Source organism: Lactuca saligna, chromosome 8 (genome assembly GCF_052625555.1).
Source record: "Lactuca saligna cultivar CGN05327 chromosome 8, ASM5262555v1, whole genome shotgun sequence".
Lineage (NCBI taxonomy): Eukaryota > Viridiplantae > Streptophyta > Magnoliopsida > Asterales > Asteraceae > Lactuca > Lactuca saligna.
This window is the reverse complement of record NC_136424.1, coordinates 287,759,206-287,773,572: the sequence shown is the minus strand read 5'-3', so window position 1 is coordinate 287,773,572 and position 14,367 is coordinate 287,759,206.

The following is a 14,367-nucleotide window of genomic DNA, read 5'->3' as shown; positions in this document are numbered from 1 at the left end:
CAAAATTTAAAAAACTCAAATTGACATGTTATATTACAAGTTATGATAGGTCAAAGGCAGTTTAAAAGTCAAAATTAGTGAAAAACCCCCAAATTGAAGGCCTAGAGGCTGAATTTCGAAATTTTTTTTCGCCAAACCGCCTTCGGCAGTTTGCCACGACGTAGATCTCGAAAAAATATGAAACTTTAAAAAAAACGTCACCTCGATCCGAGGTCCGAGTCAAAAGATATAGCCTTTCAAAGTTTTTAGATGAAAACACAAAAACTTTCTATACTTGAACTTGTTTCCTTCTAAGCAAAACGTACACAGCCACATATGAAGTTACTATCAGTCCATATTTTTCATTCTTGTGTATATTCTACCCTTTTAATTTATTATTTTAACATCCACACCTTGCGTTTCGAAATAACCTACCTTTTCAACTGTGACTCATTCTTCACTAACTTAGTAATTCGACCATGCATCAGACTTATTTCAGACCTTCTTTCTGCATACCACTGGTCCTTTTGATGGTAAGCTCGAAATGTTCTTTCTCATCTGATGCTATAGATTTGTTTTAAAACAAGGAGATGACACATTTTCTACCCAATTTTAAATGTATAATACAACATATTAAACAGGTGTGTTGCTAATCTGTAATTGTTTCTCGTGTATAAATTTTTAGATCCAAGCCACTATCCCTGTTTGTTGCTTACACTGAAGGTTAGTATTTTATGTTTTAAAATAAGTTTTTTCATTCCCGTTTAAAAAAAAAACTTATGTAGTTAACCAACTTTTTTCCAGAGAAGCGTTTGTCTCCTGTTATACTTTTGTTCCTCCTATTTCGTTTCTGCTTTCTTCTTCAACGGTAACTTGGAGATTAAGGATTATTTCCATATAAGCAAACATACAGATCCTAACCTGAAGTTACTATCAGTCCAGCATTTTCAGTTTATTATGCATTCTACCGTTTCAAATTAATATTTACCAACCACACTTTGCATGCCATTTTACTACAACTTCTGCTCATTAACAATTTATGTCATCATAACATACAAAGAAACTTTTGATGATCAGATCCATATATGCCCTCGAAGGTAACTGATGTCTTAATGTGAACCCCATAGCTATTGTCTACATACTTGAGGTTCAATTGGATATAAAAAAAATATGGGGTGATCCACCTGTTTGCAACATTATCCCATTAGAATACCCCTTGAGCCTTTTATTTTATAATTTCTACTTCATTCCACAACTTTACAGCTGGTCCGTTATCCACCTCCGGTACTACATGTATATAGAAACAACATTTGTTGGTCACAACAAAATGTGGCTTCTCACCTCCGCAACATAAACCATTTTTAACTATACAACTGAAATTTTAGATGTACAAAGAGGGGAAGCATGTTACAGCCAAACTAGTGCATGCAGATTATGTAACGTTGCCCCAGAAACGGAAGATCATATTATAGTGGGATGTTTGACCTCAAAAGGTGTGGCAGCAGGTAAGCCAATGGTGGCGGCTACTGGACTGCTCTTTCAACTCCGTTTGTGATCCGATGAACTGCAAAGAAAAATTGAAAGGGCATCAGAGGCTATCAAAATCTACCTCGGCGTTCGCATTCGAAGTAAAATCGTTGGCTCATTTATGGATCAATGCACGGAATCGGAAGGGGACTTTAAACTGGCTGGAGTCGTGCTGCGACCCAATGCTATAATGCTACACCAGGATTAAGTAGTTATGTTCGTGGTTGTTTTGGTTTTTTTTCTTCTGTCTTGTTTTCCTTTTTCATGGATGGTTTATTGTTTTAAGTTTCTAAATTTGCCAATACAGTATGCTATGACATCTTAGTAAAATAAAAAACCTCGATTACGTAGTTATGTACTTGGAGACTTGGAGTACAAACTTGGTATGTGTGGGGTAGGTGCCAAGTCTAACAAAGATATGCATGCATCATGAGTTTCAGATTTCATGTACTACAAAGTATACATCTACTTCATATTACCTGTATAATTTTATTTGATATTTTGTGTGTTGTTCTGTAATATGTGGAATATTCATTTCGTTCATACCTTAAGGCTATAAAATTATGTCAACACATACAGATTGATTCTACTATTCTTTTTTCTAGTTTTAGCTCCACATCAATCTTGGAATGTAGTTGTAAATCTATTAAAAGGTGAATCTGCGCTTTCAAACTCAAATTTATATTCAACAACATAACATCATCTTCTACCTTTGGGTCATGTAGATGGACTTGAGGTTTGAAAAATATCAACGAAAAGGCTATGTTTAATTTTATTTACATGATAACCGCTCGGATATTGAACTGTGAAAAATATCCTTCCCTCTTGTATATTTTAATAATGCTTATAACCATATAGCATGGACGAAAGCATTTGTAGTAAAAAAAGAGAGTTCACTACATTTGACAAACACATTTACAACTCGTAAATGTGTTTAAGCTAGGTTAAAGGGAGTGATGACAAGCACCACCTAAACAACCAACCTTTACAGAGGAGAGCGACTCGCCAGTAAGCGACAGAGAAAGACATTTTTCTTGAAGTCTTGTACTGGCCATGGGGTTTAATTTTAATCATGCACTTATTCATTTTTTAAGGTTTACTACTAATTTACAGCCATTTGTGTTTCGTTTCAATTGCAAAAGACTTCAAGGTAATTGACTCAGGATGAATAGACAAATTGAGAACGCCATACAAAGTGGAGTGTTTTACCTTACAAGTGTTTTAATTAAAAATAACATCTAAATGATGTTGTTGATATAATACATGGAATCAAATGTTTCAATTTTCATCCTTAACAAAATATAGACAACGACACACTATAATACAACATACAAAAATTATTTAATACTTTTTTACGTTGTATAGAACAAAACATATAATTCTTTGATAAAAGGTAATAAGAAATCTGAAATAACTACTATGAACATTTAATTTTTGATAAATACATTAAATATGGAGCCTTTATATAAATAAACATGGGTAAATATCTTCTCTTATATCAAGGGGTGGACGAATTCTATGGGGAAACCCCATGAGAAATCGTCCAAGGCCTTAAGGAAATTGGGTCCATGGGTTGCTTAGGGCTTAAGCATCTAAATTAGGGTTTCCTTGTTAGATAACCCTAATAGTCTCACTATATATAGACCCCTTAAGGACCAAAAACGTGGCTAAGCTTTGTTCTAGGGTTTCACACGTTTTTGGGCAGCCTCCATACTCTCTCCTCTTCATCCTCTTGCTTATGGTGTTTGTGAACCATTAGAGGAGTGACATTTGTGATTCTAAGCTTTCTAAAGTCAATACAAGGAGGAATTGGGATTGTTATTGCTACATAGCAATCAAGGTAATGTCTTAAACCCATTCTTATGTTAATATGATTACTTGAATGCTAGAATTAGGGTTTATAGTCTTGGATAACTTGCATGTACAATAGAGAAACCTAGATCCAAGCATTAGGGTTTGTATGAGCACATAGGATGTTCTTATGACCAAAACCCATCAAAACTTGACTATAAAAAACCGTTATCCTCTTCCTCGAATAGATGAACTCTTCGGTCAACTGCAGGGAGCTATTTACTTCTCAAAAATAGAACTTAATTCAGGGTACCATCAGCTACGAGTTAATGAGAACAATGTTTCCAAAACAACATTCAGGACTCGATATGGACACTACGAGTTTGTAGTGATACCCTTCGGTCTAACCAATGCACCGGCAGTGTTAATGGACTTGATGAACTGGGTGTGTCGCCCCTTTCTGGAAAAGCTCGTTATCGTGTTCATTGACGACATACTTGTCTATTCCAGAAGCGAAGAAAATCACAAACGACACTTGAGGTTAGTGTTGGAAACTCTTGGATTGGAAAAGTTATACACGAAATTCTCCAAGTGTGAATTCTGGATTCGAAAGGTGACTTTCCTTGGTCACGTGGTAAGCGAGGAGGGTATACACGTGGACCCGTCCAAAATCAAGGTGATAGAGAATTGGTCTGCACCGAAGACACCCATAGAAATTCGTCAATTCGTGGGACAGAGGATTGGTCTGCATCGCAGATTCATTCATAAATTTTCCAGAATCACCAGATCTCTAATCAATCTGACACAGAAAGGTGTACCCTTTTGTTGGAGCGAAAACCAATACACTGCCTTCAAAACGTTGAAGCCAACCTTGTGCAGTGCACCTATCCTATCCCTGCCCGAAGGGACAGAGGATTTCACTGTCTATTGTGATGCGTCCAATCAGGGCTTAGGCTGTGTCCTTATGCAGAGAGGAAGAGTTATTGCTTATGCATCGAGACAGCTGAAAGCACACGGAGTCAACTATACAACTCACGACCTGGAATTAGGAGCAGTGGTCTTTGTTGGGTTTTAGCCATAAGAACTTTCCTATGTGCGCATGCAAAACCCTATTGCTTGGATCTAGGCTTTCTAATAAACATGCTTTTGAATCCAAGACAGTAACTTTACTTATAAATAAAACTTCTTTATTTATTCATCAAATGTCAATTACATTTATCTATTATACGTTTCTAATACTATCTAATCTATGCTAATATCATCCTTCAGCCCAATACTCCTAGCATGCTGCAAGTGCTTAACCCTACTCAGTCCCTTCGTAAGCGGATCTGCTGGGTTGTCTTCGTATGATATCCTCTTCACTACGAGTTGTCCTTCTTCTACACGATGTCTAATAAAGTGATATTTTCTATCGATATGTCGAGATCTACCATGATCCCTCGGTTCTTTGGTCAAGGCAACCGCACCTTCGTTATCACAGAAAATTTCCATGGGCTCCTTTATGGCCGGCACAACTCCAAGATCACCGATGAAGTTCTTCAGCCATATTGCCTCCTTCGACGCTTCGCTCGCTACGATGTACTCTGATTCGCACGTTGAATCAGCTACGGTTTCCTGCTTGGAACTTTTCCATGTCACTGCTCCTCCATTTAGGGTAAAAACCCAGCCCGACTGCGAACGGTAGTTGTCCCTGTCGGTTTGAAAGCTGGCGTCACTATACCCTCGCACCTTCAAGTCATCACTCCCTCCAAGGACTAAGAACCATTCTTTCGTCCTCCGAAGGTACTTAAGGATGTTCTTCACCGCAATCCAATGTGATCTGCCAGGGTTCCCTTGATATCTGCTAACCATGCTCAAAGCGAAGGCTACATCAGGGCGAGTACAAGTCATAGCGTACATGATTGAGCCAACTGCGGAAGCGTATGGTACTCGGCTCATTTCTGCTATCTCAGCTTCGGTACTCGGACTTTGAGTCTTACTCAACTTGGCATTTCCTTGTATCGGTAGTTCTCCCTTCTTTGAGTTTTCCATACTAAAACGTTTTAGTACCTTCTCCAAGTAAGTATTCTGACTAAGTCCAATTAGTCTCTTACTTCTTTCTCTTACTATCCTTATTCCCAAAATGTAAGAAGCCTCTCCGAGGTCCTTCATAGCGAAGCACTTCCCGAGCCAGGACTTAACCTCCTGCAGAGTCGGGATGTCGTTTCCTATGAGTAATATGTCATCGACATATAGAATGAGGAAGCTTACTACACTCCCACTGGCTTTGACATATACACAATATTCGTCTTCGCTTCGTACAAATCCAAACTCTTTGACTTTCTCATCGAAGCAAAGATTCCATCTGCGAGACGCTTGCTTAAGTCCATAAATGGACTTCTCAAGCTTACACACTCTATTCGGATGCTTCGGATCCACAAACCCCTCTGGCTGAGCCATGTAAACATCCTCAGCCAACTTTCCGTTAAGGAAAGCGGTCTTGACATCCATTTGCCAAATCTCATAATCATGAAATGCGGCAATCGCTAGCATCACTCTAATAGATTTAATCTTCGCAACTGGTGAGAAGGTCTCATCATAGTCAACTGCGGGAGTTTGAGTAAAGCCCTTCGCAACTAATCGCGCTTTGTATGTGTGTACGTTCCCATCCACGTCGGTCTTCTTCTTGAAGATCCACTTGCACCCTACGGTCTTACGTTCGGGCACGTAATCAACCAAATTCCAAACTTGGTTATCGTACATGGATTGGATCTCGCTATCCATCGCCTCTTTCCATTTCGCAGACTCCGGGCCTGCCATGGCTTCCTTATAGCTATTAGGTTCATCAAGATTTACTAGTGTACCATCACTAATATACGTGTCCCCTTCGGTAGTAATATGAAAACCATAAAACTGGGGATGAACTCTAACTCTATCGGAACGTCTAAGAGGTAAGGATTCGTCAATCGGTTCAACCGGGGTTTCCTCCTCGGGTTGAATGCCAGCGGTAGAGGTTCTTTCATCTATCGGTTCTCGAATCTCTTCAAGTTCGATTTGCCTCCCACTGTCTCCTTGGCTTATGAGTTCTCGCTCTCGGAAAACTCCTCTCCTCGCAACAAAGATAACATTATCTTTCGGTCTATAGAAGAGATATCCAAAGGAAGTTTGCGGGTAGCCGATGAAAATACATCGCTCACTTCGAGGTTCAAGCTTGTCGTGAGTATCTCGTCTTACGAAAACCTCGCAACCCCAAACCTTGATATGTGCCAACGAGGGAGCTTTCCCCGTCCACATCTCGTGAGGTGTTTTGGCAACCTTCTTGGTAGGGACTCGGTTAAGGATATGGGCGGCAGTCTCTAAGGCATACCCCCAAAAGAAGATAGGTAGTGAAGCACGACTCATCATAGAGCGAACCATATCCAATAAGGTTCGATTACGCCTTTCTGCCACACCATTCAACTGCGGTGTCCTAGGAGGCGTTAATTGCGAAACTATTCCACACTCCTTGAGATAATCGTGGAATTCAAGACTTAGGTACTCTCCTCCTCGATCGGATCGAAGCATCTTGATTTTCCTGCCCAATTGATTCTCCACTTCATTCTTGAACTCTTTGAACTTTTCAAAGGTTTCTAACTTTTGCTTGATTAAATAGATATACCCATATCTACTATAATCATCGGTAAAGGTCACATAGAAGCGGTTCCCATCCTTCGTGGTTGATCTAAAAGGTCCACAAACATCGGTATGTATTAGGTCTAATAGTCCCTCACCCCTTTCACAAGTGCTCGTGAAGGGTGACTTAGTCATCTTTCCAAGCAAACAAGACTCGCATGTGTCATCTTCCCTAAGGTCGAATGACTCCAACACTCCATCCTTTTGGAGTTGGGCTATGCGTTTCTTGTTGACATGTTCAAAACATCATTTACTAAGTTATCAACAATCATAACAGTTTCATATATTCCATTACATGGTATAGCTTCAAAGTAAAAGACACCATTTAGATAAGCCAAAATAGAACCATTCTCATTATTAAAAGAAAATCTAAAACCTTGTCTATATAAACCATGAAATGAAATGATGTTTCTAGCCATTTCAGGCGAATAGCAACAATTGTTCAAATCTAAAACTAAACTATTCTTAAGCACTAAAGAATACACTCCAATCTTGGTCACAGGCGACGATCTTCTGTTCCCCATGATTAGATTGATCCTTCCTTGCTCCACATCCCTACTTCTTCTTAGTCCCTGCGAAAGATGGCTTGATCTTTCCTTCCTTGATGGCTTGCAGGTAGTCCGGGCAGCTTCGCTTCCAATGTCCTATCTTGTGGCAGTGGTGGCACTCTGCCTCCTTCGGGTTAGAGCAGGGCTTAAAGGGATCAACTTTGGTCCCACTAGAAGAGGAACCATCTCGGGCTTTCACCTTTCGATAGTTATTTGAAGAAGCTTTCCTCTTCTTTCCCTTCCCTTGACCAATAGCCAAGACAGGAGCAGTGGATGGATTGGGAGTTGGTGCAACAGACTTGTCCTTGAAATTGCTCTCAGCAACCCTCAAGAGACCTTGGAGTTTACTTAGAGTGACCTCCTCTTTGTTCATGTGGTAGGTCATCCTAAATTGATTATACATTGGAGGCAAAGAGTGAAGCACCATGTCAATCGCCAAGTCTTCGCCGAAGTCAACATTTAACTTGCGAAGGCGGTCGACATACCTTTGCATCTTTTGCAAGTGCACGGTAAGAGATTCTCCATGACCCATCTTAGCGGAAATCATGTTAGTGAAGATCTCGTAACGCTCTTGTCTCGCGTTTTGGTGGTACCTCTCCAACAAGTCTTGATGCATCTCGTATGGATACATGTCCTCGTAGGACTTTTGGAATTCGGAGTTCATGGTGGCGATCATGATGCAATGTACTTTCGTCGCATCTCGCTCATGAGTTTCAAAGCCGGTGATTTCGGCGGGAGTAGCAATTTCGGGGTTGATTTTCTCGAGCTTCTCATCGAGGACATACTCTTTATCCTCATAGCGAGCAATGGTGCGAATGTATCTTATCCATTCGCCAAAGTTCGTTCCATCGAAGGTGACCTTTTGGCAAAGGCTCATCAACGTGAAAGAACTAGCAGCAGCGTTGTTTGCGTTTGACATCTATAGAAAGGACAAAGATAGATTAGAACAAGAATCCCTAATTATCACCCAATACGAAAAATTAGGGCTAGGATCCAACAATAACATTTACATACTAGAAAAGGGATGCCGTAATCTATTATGCAAATAAATTGAAGGTAAGTGAATGACGATTCACTAATTCTCCATCACAAAACTTAAACTTTTAGTCCTAAGTGTTTTTGAGAATTCCTAGGTTCGGATGAGATTCATTGAACTATTCAATGGCATGTTTAAATCTCGATATGCCCCTCTTGTTTGTGACTGGGATGCCGAGGATCACAAAGCGGGTGTGAATTACCATGCAAATTTACATGGTGCCTTCATTGTTACGATCACCTATTCGATGTGCCGGTAAACCACACACGCTCCATCAAACTATGATAAACAATGAATCACCCTTTCCCACCTTCGCTTAGAACCAATTAGTGTGCCGGTAAACCACACACGCTCCACTAACATCTTAGCAAGGTGCAAAGTGTAATTTCATGGGATTGCATCAATTCACTTTTCCTAAAGTAACTAAGATTGGGAAATTTTTTTTAAAAATTTAGTTACTTCGTATTTCTTATTATACTTTTAATGCGAGGATGAGGTTGCCCTATCCTACCCGTTCGGCTAACGACCCTCCACCAATCAAGCAAGCGGTGGGTGTGAGTGTACACCCATTAAGCCCCATTTTATAGGCCGCAACCTTATACCCACCTTATAGATCGGCTTCGTGAATGAGGCCTACTAACGGTAAGACTAGCATTTAGTTATACATATATATATTATACTATTAATGTCATATTAGTATAGGGTTGTATTTTAAACCTTTTAAAATCTAGGGATTGAAATTTAAGTTGTCTAAATTAGAACTTTTAATCACAAATATAAATTTCTAAACTATAGGGTAGGTTTTAAACATTTAAAACATGGAGGATCAAATAACAAATAATTTCAATTAACAATTAATATCTTAATTATCTTTATTTGATTTATCTTTGATTTCTTTGAAGATAATTACCAAAAATAATCAAAATAATTAATTAATTATCATATAAGGAAACTAAATATTTAATTAGTTGATAATTACCTTTAACTAGATCAAGATAACACTTATATTTATCAAGAAAACGGATTCATATTGATCTAATTAGTTTATGGAAAGTTTGAATAAGATAAACTCAAAGAAATCCAGAATTTGGCCCTTCCTGACGCTTGGACTCGCCGAGTGCACAAGGGGACTCACCGAGTCAGGTCTACTCGACGAGTCCACCATGGAACTCGACGAGTCAGTGACTCAAAATCCAAAAAATCGAATTTTGCAGGTTTGTTTCAGTTATTAAAGCAACAATTTGTAGAAAACCAATCTAGGCTTTGATACCACTGTTGAGTTTTAGCCATAAGAACTTTCCTATGTGCGCATGCAAAACCCTATTGCTTGGATCTAGGCTTTCTAATAAACATGCTTTTGAATCCAAGACTTCTAATAGCTAATTAGGTTAAATAACAATGATGAAATAGATCTAGAATCATACCTTTGAGTTCCTTGTTGATCTTCTTGTCTTGGAGCTTCTAGAGTCACAATTGTCACTCCTCTAATGGCTTACAAACACCAATAGCAAGCAAGATGATTTAGGAGAGTGGAGAGGGGAGGAATTCGGCCAGGGTATCCTTGCTTAAGGTTGTGTGTCGAATTCCCTCACCCATAGGGTCTATTTATACTTGTAGACTCCTTAAGGGTTTCACCCTAAACCCTAATTGGATAATCTTCTCTTAAGGCTATCCAAATCCATTCCATAGATAACCCTATGGACGATTTTGAGCTATCCTAAAGCTCCTAGAATCCGTCCAAGGTCAACCCTAATGGATTTACAGTCTAAAGCTTAACTATCAAACAATTGACAGTTTATACCCTCTTATTTAATTAATCTCTTTAGGTCACCAAATTAATACCAATTAATTTATGACTTATATTAATCAAATAGCTAAATATTATTTCTTATAATATTTACTCTCTCTTAACAAATCATCGTTCAAGTTGCTATGGTGAAGGCAACCCAAAAGGACCATGCACAACCGAATATAGTTACAGCCTTAGACACTATTCCAACAGTCTTCGCAATGAAGATTTGGAGACATTACCTTTACGGAACCAAGTGCACGATCTTTACTGACCATAAAAGCCTATAACACATCTTCGACCAGAAAGACTGAAACATGAGACAACAACGATGGGTAGAGTTGCTCAGTAACTATGGGTGTAAAATTCGCTACCATCCCGGCAAGGCCAATGTGGTGGCAGATTCCCTTATCCGAAAGGAGAGTTCAAGCCGCAAGGTGAAGACACTGACAATGACCATCCATTCCCATTGATCCGCACAAATCCGAGAGGATCAGTTGGAAGCCCTAAAACCATAGAACGTGTTGAATGAAGCCTTGAGGGGAATGGATAAGAATCTTGAGATCATAGGAGACGGAGTCTATTGTTTCATGGATCGAATCTGGACCCCAAAGTTCGGAGGTTTCAGGGAGGCTATCATGAATGAAGTGATGGGTTTTGGTCATAAGAACATCCAATGTGCTCATACAAACCCTAATGCTTGGATCTAGGTTTCTCTATTGTACATGCAAGTTATCCGATACTATAAACCCTAATTCTAGCATACAAGTAATCATATTAACATAAGAATGGGTTTAAGACATTACCTTGATTGTTATGTAGCAATAACAATCCTAATTCCTCCTTGTATTGACTTTAGAAAGCTTAAAGTCACAAATGTCACTCCTCTAATGGTTCACAATCACCATAAGCAAGACGATGAACAAGAGAGAGGATGGAGGCTGCCCAAAACCGTCTACCAACCCTAGAGAAGTCTTAGCCACGTTTTTGGTCCTTAAGGGATCTATATATAGTGAGGCTATTGTTGGATAAGGTGTCTAAGTCCATAACTATTTCTGGTATGTACTTGACCCGACCCGGCATGGTCCATTTGGGTTGCATGGCACCATGCAATTGGATAGACTAAATGAGAGAAATAACACTTGGAGTTTATTAATATATTATAAGTTCTAATATATTAATAATATTATTTGATTACTTTGATCAATAATTAATTTAGAATTAATTAAGTGGTCAAAAGAGAACTAATTAATTATATGGGTTGATTATGTAAATCATCCATATCTTGTATAGTGGGCTAAGAGGCTCCATGGATTATCAAGTTGGGTTCTACCCATAGGATGCTCCATGGATGCTCCATGGGAGTTACAAACCCATGGGTCATGGAAATGAAGAGTCATGACACATTAGGGTTTACATGGTGTAACCCTAGATGTGTCTACACTATATAAGAATAATATTCTCCACCAAAATCGGCACACTAAGGAAACAAGAGGGCTTGGCCGATTTCAAGAAGTGTGTGTTCTCTCATAAGTTTTTCCAAGAGCATTTGGTGTTGTGTGAAGCATTTAAGGCATCACACTTGGGGTGCTAGGCTCACAAGGTTTCAAGGAACACAAGCAACAACAAGGTAAGTTATTCTATCCTTCATTCAAGTTAAAATTGTTCCCCATGTATGCTAGATAGGAATATAGCCTTGGAATTCAACTTTGCATGATAATTAGACAAACATAGATCCAAGGTTATTAGGGTTGCATGTACACTTAGGAAGTGTTAGAATGCTCAAAACCCATCAGCTATTAAGGTTATCTAACAAGGAAACCCTAATTTGGATGCTTAAGCCCTAAGCAACCCATGGAGCCCTTTCCTTAAGGCCTTGGACAATTTCATACGGGCTTCCCCCATAGAATTCGTCCACCTTATAATATAAGGCAATCCATGGCCCAAATTGCAATTATCTTATAATTACAATTCCAGTCCCTTAAGTTTAATTAATCTCTTTTAGTCACAAAACTAACGACTAATTAATTCTTGACTAATGTTAATTAAACAATATGATTTCTCCTTTAATATATTATTCTCATAATATATTAATAAATATTATTTAATCCTTTCTCTCCATAATTCATCTTATCAAGTTGCTTTGGTGAAGGCAACCCAAAAGGACCATGCACCAACGGGTTAAGTACATACCAAAATAGTTATGGACTTAGACACTAATCCAACACGAAGCTCACAAGAACCAATACTCCATTCACCCAGGTTCAGATAAGATGTACCTGGATCTCAAGAAGCTATACTGGTGGCCAATCATGAAGGCCTAAATCGCCACCTTCGTGGGCAAGTGTCTGACTTGCGCCAAGGTAAAGGTCGAATATCAGAAACCCTCAAGTCTGCTCCAGCAACCCGAGATACCTGAGTGGAAATGGGAGATGATTACTATGGATTTCATCACCAAGTTACCTAGATCTCCGAGTAGGTACGATAGCATTTGGGTAATTAGCGACTAATTGACAAAATCCACTCACTTCCTTCCGATTAAAGAACATTCAAGGTGGAAGGACTCACGCGAATCCATATTCAAGAGATATTCCAACTATATGGTGTACCTGTATCCATTATCCACAATCGAGATAGAAGGTATACCTCAACATTTTGGCAGTCCCTTCAGAAAGCTCTTGGAACTGAGCTGGATATGAGTACATCTTATCATCCTCAGATTGATGGACGGAGTGAGAGAATAATTCAGACCTTGGAATACATGTTGAGAGCATGTGTCATCGATTTCGGAAAGTCGTGGGACACTCATTTACCCTTGATCGAATTCTCGTAGAACAACAGTTACCACACCAGTATCAAGGCTGCCCTGTTCGAAGCCCTCTACGGTCGCAGATGCAGATCCCCTCTGTGTTGGCCGAGGTAGGGGACACGCAGCTAGCTAAGGGTCGAGTCCCCGATAGCGCTCTCACTGGTCCTGAAATCATCCGCGAAACCACCGAAAAGATCATCCAAATCCGAGAACGACTGAAATCTTCACGAGACAGACAAAAGAGTTACGCCGATAAACGACAAAAACCCTTAGAATTCCAGGTTGGAGATCGTGTTCTGTTGAAGATCTCATCCTGGAAAGGCATGATACGCTTAGGAAAGTGCGGGAAGTTAAATCCAAGGTACATAGGACCTTTCGAGATCCTCTCTAGGATCAGTCTTGTAGCCTATAAACCTCGACTACCTCCAGAACTTAGCAACATTCATCCTGTATTCCATGTCTCAAATCTTAAAAACTGTCTATCCGATGAAACCCTCGTTATTCGTCTTAATGAGATCGAGATCAACGAAAATCTAAACTTTGTGTAAGAACCAATCGAAATCATGGATCGAGAGATCAAACGTACGAAACAAAGCCGCATCCCGATAGTGAAGGTTCGTTGGGACCCGAACTCACTTGGGAGCGCGAAGACTCGATGAAGTAGAAATATCCGCATCTCTTTCCAAATCCATGACTTGAATCTTACTTCTATATTTTGGGACGAAATTCCATCTAACGGGGTGATGATGTGACAACCTGAAAATTTTTCCGTCATTGTAACCCATTTCCGCTAATAAAACTCGTTTTATTAAATTTTTCCGTTAACATTTTGGATTAGGTTAATTAAATTGAGACTTTTATTATGACTTCATAAGTTTCCAAATGAAGTATAATCATGTGATACACCCTTGAATTCTTTTAGAGAGAACTCTAGTTTACAACCAAGTTGGATTATGAATGTTTAATCGGGTACGACCATAAACTCTGTTTAACGTCGGGATCAGGTAGATTCCCACCGGGCCGCAAAATCAACCCCTATATAAGGGATCGAGTGGTCACCATTTGAAGCTTTTCCCACTCATAAGACACACACTCTCTCTCTACTCTCTCTCTCTCTCTCTCTCTCTCTCTACAAGTCGATTTTGATCCAAAAACACCCCTTTCAAGCTCCCAAATCGTAAGTGATCTATCCTAGCTTGTTGTTTCGCTTGTTATGCATGCAAATTCATGTTTAAGT